This window comes from Lepidothrix coronata, unplaced genomic scaffold (genome assembly GCF_001604755.1).
Source record: "Lepidothrix coronata isolate B3197 unplaced genomic scaffold, Lepidothrix_coronata-1.0 Scaffold126, whole genome shotgun sequence".
Lineage (NCBI taxonomy): Eukaryota > Metazoa > Chordata > Aves > Passeriformes > Pipridae > Lepidothrix > Lepidothrix coronata.
In genome coordinates, this window is record NW_016690306.1 from 833,936 (window position 1) to 841,807 (window position 7,872).

The window sequence follows — 7,872 nt, forward strand, 5'->3', positions numbered from 1 at the left end:
GCGAGGTAGATGAAGTTGATTACTTCCCTGTCAGATAGAGCAGAAAGAAAAACATCAAACCCATAGCAAGCTCCCTGTGGTTAAATATCACTGTTAACTGACTTTCCATGGGCCTTGGATGGGGCTGTGTCTTCTCATTGCTGGTGCTAACCATAAATGCACAACAGCTAGCTCTCTAGAGAAATAAAACTATAGCTCATAAGCCTATATTCAATCAGGTTAATGTGTATAGACAATATTGTTCATATCAGAATTTTCTAGAGATCAAAATATTTTACATCATGAACCAGACCCAAAACCAAGTTAAAAAGCCATTAAAGTTCTTAAGCTGAAAATGCGACTATCATTAAGAAGTGGCATCTTCTTCAACATAACTGTTTTGTGTATGTTTTTGTTCAGAATTAGATTTGCCAACTTGTCTGAAAAGGCGCTTTACTTCCACAAGCAGTGAAAAAACTGGCACAGGTCAATGAGAAGAAAACAGATCTTCCTCAAGCTCGTTCAGCTAAATGGAAGGAGGCCAAGGTGTATCTGTTTCAATGAGGACAGTAGGTTTGGACAGTTGCTAAGGAGACCATAGTCTTAACGATACACGAACATGAAAGTTTCAACTATTTAATCTCATTGGAGTCCGTAGGGTTGGCTGTGGATGTCGGGATGGAACTATATAGTTGTACTTAGCTTGTTTGATCTCGAAATCACACATAGACAATAAATACAGGATCCCACACTGCCATTTTCAGTGTCATTTTCCTAAGAAGAACTGCATTTTAACAAGGTTTAAACTGCAGTTTGAATGTTTTCACAAGTGTTTTACAATGTTGCCACTTTGCCTTTGGGAATTAGTTAAGATGTGCCTTGCAGAGCATGGAATCATAGGACAAGGCAGTAAACCCTGTAATAAACACTTGTCCATGCTACAACCAAGCTGTTCTCAGCAGTGTTTAAAATAACCATGTTTGTGACTACATGTCATAACAGAGAAGGGACACAACCTGAAATTATTTTTTAAAAGTTGTACTTTTAATTATTCATTATTCATTATTCATAGCATAGTTTACAAGATGTAATAGGATAAGAATCCAAAAAAAAAAACAACAGGATTTCTTTTATTAACAAACCTGAAGTGTTGAGTATAGGCATTAAGTACTCCATTCCATGTTAGAGGAATATGACTAGCTTGTTTTAACAATAATTAGTTAAAAGCGGTGTAAAAGCAGCCCTCTAATTAATAGAAATGCTTCCCTGCAATTTGTAACAGTAGATAGACTGGAGAAAAAGGGTAACTTTCATTGAGCAGAGTGAAAGTTACCAACACTCCATTGCTTTTGATCTGTAGTGACGTGCTTTTGGTAGGACATCAGCTTATTGATTCAGTAGTAGTCATATTTCCAGACAGGTATTTATCTTTCCCTGTTTTTTATCCTCACTATTTGTGTTGCTGTCCTGGATGTTATTATTGTTGTAAATCTATTTTTGTTCCCATGCATCATTATAATCACCAGGTATATAAATGGTTTTGCTCTTCCAGCCTGTCTGCTATCTGGAAAAATTCACAAGTCCAGACCAGTGACTTGGTGCTGGCAGGTGAACACTGCATAGCTGAGTCACCTCAATATATCAGTGTGATGTTTATTGAGCTCAAACAACAAACAGTGGGAAGACTGTGGCTTCAGGCTTGGGACTTAAAGTTCACCACACATTACATTTAGACAACGCTCAGAGCCTCGTAATTAAGAGATTTCTGTCAAACTAAGGGGAAGAGGAATCTCAAAAAGATCAATTGCCTCTGAAAGAAAACATAGTAGTAGCTGCAAGAAGGAAACAATCTGGCATTCTACCATGCTGTTACAGCTGTCTCTTAGAAATTAATCTCTCTCTTTAAATTGTAAGAGCTGATGATCCAAACTATCCTGAGAAAACTTTGAAAATGGAGGCTTAAAGAAAACTGTTAATCACAGGTAGCAGGAAAGCATGTTTCAGATTTGGCCAAAGTAGGAGAAAACCCTCTGCAGATATTTCCCCATCCTTTTTCCCTCATATAACTCAGAAATCCCAAGGAAAAGATTTCATGCCAACATATACTGAAGGATGAGAAAAGGTATTTAGCTATTAATGTTGCCAAAAGATAACTTATGCCTAAGTGGTTATCTTTGTTTTAACTGTGTGGCTTGTTTTTTATTGTAAGTGGGTTTGCCTCATTTTTTTTATGGCTTATTTTGTAAATCTGAGGCAGATAAAAGGTGCTAATATTCCAAAAGGAAAACCTCACTTGTAAAACTGTGTCCAGAGAAGGAAATACGGAGCTTGTCCCATCAAAAAGTTGATTTTGATTGTAGGATCCTAAGGTTTCAATGAAGCATACGGAAAATTAAGAGTCGCAAAAGGTGTATAGAGTTACCAGCCATAAAAAAAAAACCAAAACAAACCACCAAACATTTTCTCCAAATTCAAAGGGAAGAAGGCCATATATTGTTTGCTGCTCAGGCATGCCTACTTAAGGAATTAAGTCAGCTTGTGAATCTGAAGAGTGATAGTTCCCTGTGTGGACACCCTTCGCATGCAGATACTGTAGTCTTCTCTAGTCCCCTTTCAAAGTGGATTCACACCATGTAATTCGTCTGGATTTGTGATTTTTTCAGGTTTATAAGCAACCTGTATCAGGTAGGACCAGACTGCTACCTTTTAGATGGATATAGTTCAGAGTAAGCCCCTTCACCCCCGTATGGGGACAACCTAACTGCCGCACTGTAAATTTACATCCCAGCCTGCTTCATAGTCACTCCAACCTAGAGCAAACAACCATGAGCATATGGAGTGCTGGAGAGCTTGGTACTGAGAAATAGCAATTTCATTTAGCCATTCCTGCCCTGGCCATTTTTGGCCTTGAATTTCTTCCTGACTTGATCTCTGTGACATCAGGAGGCCTTCTGCAATGATTCAGATCCTTCAAGCACTTAGAAACCCTTAAGGTCTTCTAAAAAAACCATTTGTAAACCAGACAATTTGATAAGAAGGAGTTCACTGTTTCCAGAATCAACATTTCCAGTTAAAGCCAGTACTCCAAAAGAGAAAGAGACAGCACATATTTTACCGAAAGCTACGGAAACTGGAACTGAAACAAGACGAGCTTTAGCCAGTAAGATTTTCTGGCTAACAGGTGTTTCTTTTTTGCCTCTGCTAATTTGCTTGCTACTCTGTAATTGAAGGTCACTGGTTAAGGAAAACGGTCCTGTTAGCTCATGAGGAGCAGCTGCAATTTCACTGCTTTCAGTCTGACTTCATTGTGTATACTTGGGCAGTATTAACATGGCACCAATTTTCGCTCCTTCTGCTTTTCCATATACACAAGGCTGTCAGGCCAGAAATGATGCCACACTCAGCCTTCAATGAATTTTGCATTGACATCTGAGGGTTTTTTGCTACATGCTCTGAATTCAAATCTCAGACACTGGGTTCATTCAACTGTGAATCAGCTATTGGTTTGTGCAGCTTGATGGACAGCCTGTATAATTTACATCCAAATGCTTTCACCACCTGGGGATTTCTAGGCTTTCCCCTTTCAACCAGTAAAGTATTTAAAGGCAGTTGTCATCTGTGAGAAGAAGCTGGCTTCTTGTCACAGGACCTTGGCTGCTTCTTGTGACAGTAAACATCTCCAGTACAGCAGGGGCTTTCAATGCTGAAGAGTCTGAAACACAGGTGAGATAACAGACTGGAACCTCGAGTGTAGACTTTGCTGAGGTTGGGCAGAAGAACCACTATGAGAGAGTAGAGTCTTCTAAGGAAATCAACCAAAATAAGAATATTTGGTATAAAAGCAGTATCTTTCAGCTGCAAATATTAAACAATCTGTATGACAGTTCTATTAGTTATATAGATAACATTAGAGATACAGTAATTTCAGACACACAGCTTTTCTCCTTAGTTATACAAAGTTTCTGACCTTGCCTTCTGTCATATCACGATGTTCCTTCAAATTTCTCTAACATCCTTTCCTTTTCCCACCGCACTGAGTGAAAGCATCTTGTCCACACCTTTGAGACTGATATGGTCCTTTCCCTTACTAATTATCTGCATGTTTCTTTTTATCCAGCTTCTGTTTCCTTTCCCATGCCATTGAGGACAGCCCCAGCTTGTCCATTTCCCCTCAACCATGTCTATGTCTTCGTCAGCACTGTCCTCTGTTCATAGGTCACTCTTCTTGAATGAAGTTTGAAGACTCTTTACTTGCTAGTCTATCCACCTTCTCTGGGAGCAACGAGTGTCTGATGGGCAGGCCATAAGTTATGTATTTTATGTGTAATATATAGAATCATAGAGTCATAGAATATGATGAGTTGGAAGGGGCTCATCAGGATCATTAAGTCCAAATCCTGGCCCTACACAGGACATCCCAAGAATCATACCATGTGCCTGAGAGTATTGTCCAAATGCTTCTTGAACTCTATCAGGCTTGATGCTGTGACCACTTCCTTGGGGAGCCTCTTCCAGTGCCCAACCACAGTCTGGATGAAAACTTTTTCCCGATATCCAACCTAAACCTTCCCCGACACTATACATATTATAAAAATTGAATGTACTTCTCTGCTTTCTACTTGCTGTACTTTTAAAAACATTTTGAAATTTCGTAGGGAAGTATGCTACCTTTCTCAGACTTTGTGCAGCACTACCCACAAAAAACCCCATTTACAACTATACACAGAAATAACCACAATAAAGTAACAAAATCAGTAATGAACACCCCATGTTTTCTCCTCAAAATGGATATCAGAATTTATTCAAAATTCCTTGTACAATGTCAGCTCTGCATCTTCTGGCTTCTAAGGAAGTGAGTACAGTGGTGCAAGCCAAGAAAAAAAGGAGGAACCTTTGTGAAGTTATACTGAAGGAATATGCAATTTGTGGATGATGGCAAAAGTCACTGAGAAAGCTTGCCAAGGTCCTGCAGAAATAGCACATGCTCATGTACTAAATGCTCTGAAGCAGTTTTAGGTACTGTTGCTTGTGGCCAGACTTCAGACATAATAGAGCTTTTGTCCTTTTCTTGACAGAGAAGGTTGAAAACCAAAAACAGGAGGGGGAAGAAGATGGAAGGAATTTCAGCCTCCTCAGGAGATGCATTCCAGCTGGTGTGGACCGTACTACATCCTCCCTGGATTCTACAGTGCATTCCTTTGTTTCCTCTGACCAGACATTTTCTTTTGTTTAGTCCATCAGTGCCCTCCAAAGTATGTTGTACCTCCTTGGCAATGTGGAATGCATTGTACAGTCCTTGTCTCCCAGCAATGAAGTTGCCCTAGATTTAGCATTTTTATCACATGCTGCTCCTTACCCACTGTGTTAAAAGAACTATTAATTATTATTATTAATCTCTCTTATTCAGCACTGGGAAGTGAGCTAAATTAAGCTTTGGTGGAAGCCAAACTAACTGTCGACTTCATGCATATTTATTCTTCATCACCATGCACACAGCAGGGTGGCACCCTGAGAGAACAGCAAAGATTCCAGCACTTCACCCAGCAGGGACCAGGGCTTTTAAAGAGATTTCCCAGTCAATGATTATTGTCCACAAGGGAATGCTGTTGACTTAAAGATTTTGCATCTACCATACTGTGCTTCAGTTAGCACTGTGGGTTTGCTGTATTTCATGCAATGTGAGTTGTAAACATTGGACATTTGACTTCTCTGAGTGTATGTGTGTTTGCAAGATACACTTCTTCCCTGAATCTGTCTTTATTCACCTCTCTAAAAATGTATAAATTTCCATCTCAGCTTTATTCTAACTTGTCTGCTCGCAGTGTTTGGGGGATTTTGCTTGTGAGGCTTACACTCAGCTTTCTAGCTTTTGCACTTTTTTTTTTTAATGGAGATCTCCATACACTTCCATATTTCTAAAGATACAAGGATTTTTCTAGCCTGCTCTCAGAGTAGGCAATACAGCTTTGTACTGTGAGACACGTTTGCACATTACCGTGCTCCTTTTCAATCAGGATGCAAAATATCACTACTAGGACAAATATTACAGAAGGAGCCTAGAGTCAGTGGTGATGGGCCATGAACCAGGTTTGTTTTAGTGAACAAGAATTTGAAGGCTCCTCCCAAGCTATAGTAAGCAGCTGATTTTTTTTAGCAGGAGTAAAGCAGAACTTTCTTGATAAAGCCATGTACTGCAGGTGATCATGCTCTCTTGATCTTTCCTGAAATTTTTCAGTAAATCTTCCTGCAGCTGTGAGTTCAAGTCGAGGAGAAAGAAGAATGGTTCTTTGGCTAGGTCTGCTCTTGGATGGCTTAGGACTAGAGAGTCTTGAAAAGTGGAAAATGAAAAGAGAGGAAATGAACATTCGCCCTTTTAAAAAGGATTAACGCAGAAGAGATGATCATGCTTTTTCCTCTGTAAAAAATTGATTGCAAACAAGAATGAATAATAATGAACAATAATAATAATTTCAAAGTGCCCTTTGAGTTAAAGAATTTAGTGCTGCTGCTTTAAATTGTTGATGCTGACTGCACAAGGAAAGCTAACAGTGTTCTAATTTGTTGTGAGAACTTCTCTCTAAAATGTAAAAGCCTTTCTTATCAGACAAAGCCTTTCCCTTCTCTGCTTCTGCCATCTTTTTTTCATATTGCTATAAAAAGACCAGCAGTAAATGCCAGTGAAAATGAAGGAAATGTGGAAATACACAGAAACTTCTGCTCTGCTTTTTTTTTCCCCTTTGAGTTCTTTTAAATAATTTTGATCTGCATCCAGAGCAGTTTATGGAGGCAGAAAACAGTGCATGTGGAACAGCAGGCAAGAATGTGGAGTGAATACTAATGCACTCAAACACCCTCCCCCAAGCTCTCTAAGCCTGAAAAATCCTTCTGCAGCATAACTAGCAGTTCCTGTAGAGCTTCCTTATATCCTCATGGAGGAAAGTCCTTTAGCATTTAATAGAAAATTATTATTTTTTCATACACTTTCTGAGCTGTTAGAACTTAATACAAAATCATATCCTTGCTATATAGTAGCTTAGAAAAAAACCCTCTGCAGACTATCATGAATAAATTTCAAAATGTTTTTAAGAGAGATTTTTCAGGATAATAATACTTTTTTATAGGACCTACCTGAATACCTCTTGTTAAATAAAACGTGATGTCTTCACAACAGTAGAATCTTGAACCATAAAATAGATTTTACAGATAAATTTACCAGGACAAATTTCGACTCTTTAGTGCAAGAGGAGAAAAAGGACACCTGTAAAAAACAGAAGAAAATGGAAAAAATAAAAAATTGATCTTTTTCCTGAAAAATAAAAAACAGTTCTGGGAGCCTAAACACTGAAATTATTTAAGCCTTTTTGGCACAAAATGCCACAAAAGGCCTTTTTTATCTTCTACTTTCAGAGGCCTAATTACAATCTGACATATAACTCAGAGATGCCAGCTGAAGTCAGTGAAGGGCACAGGACAGAGTCTGGGGCTAGTTTGGTATCAGGACTTTTTTTTTTTCACTAAACCATTAATTTTGTGAAAGGGACCATGTGATGTCTGGTCTGCAATAGCAGAAGACTGCAATCAGTGACATTCCCTTTTCTGCTTCCTCCACCTCACATTTCTCATAAATTAGGGGTTCATCTTTCCTCCTATTCTGCCTATAAAATGACTTTACATGTTCCGAGTGGAAATGCCCAGAGGGACAGATGTAAAATTTCAGCATAAGTGTGCATTGGATGCCTCTCTTCCAGAGCCTCTCTTCCAAGCAAATCTGAGGACAAATCAGCTGCTGTTCCAGCTCACATGCACAGTTTGAAGTTGCAAAGAGATGAAAACCATCACAATTCCATAAAGATAGCAAATTTACTATCTCTAAACCTCACATGGGTTGTTTGC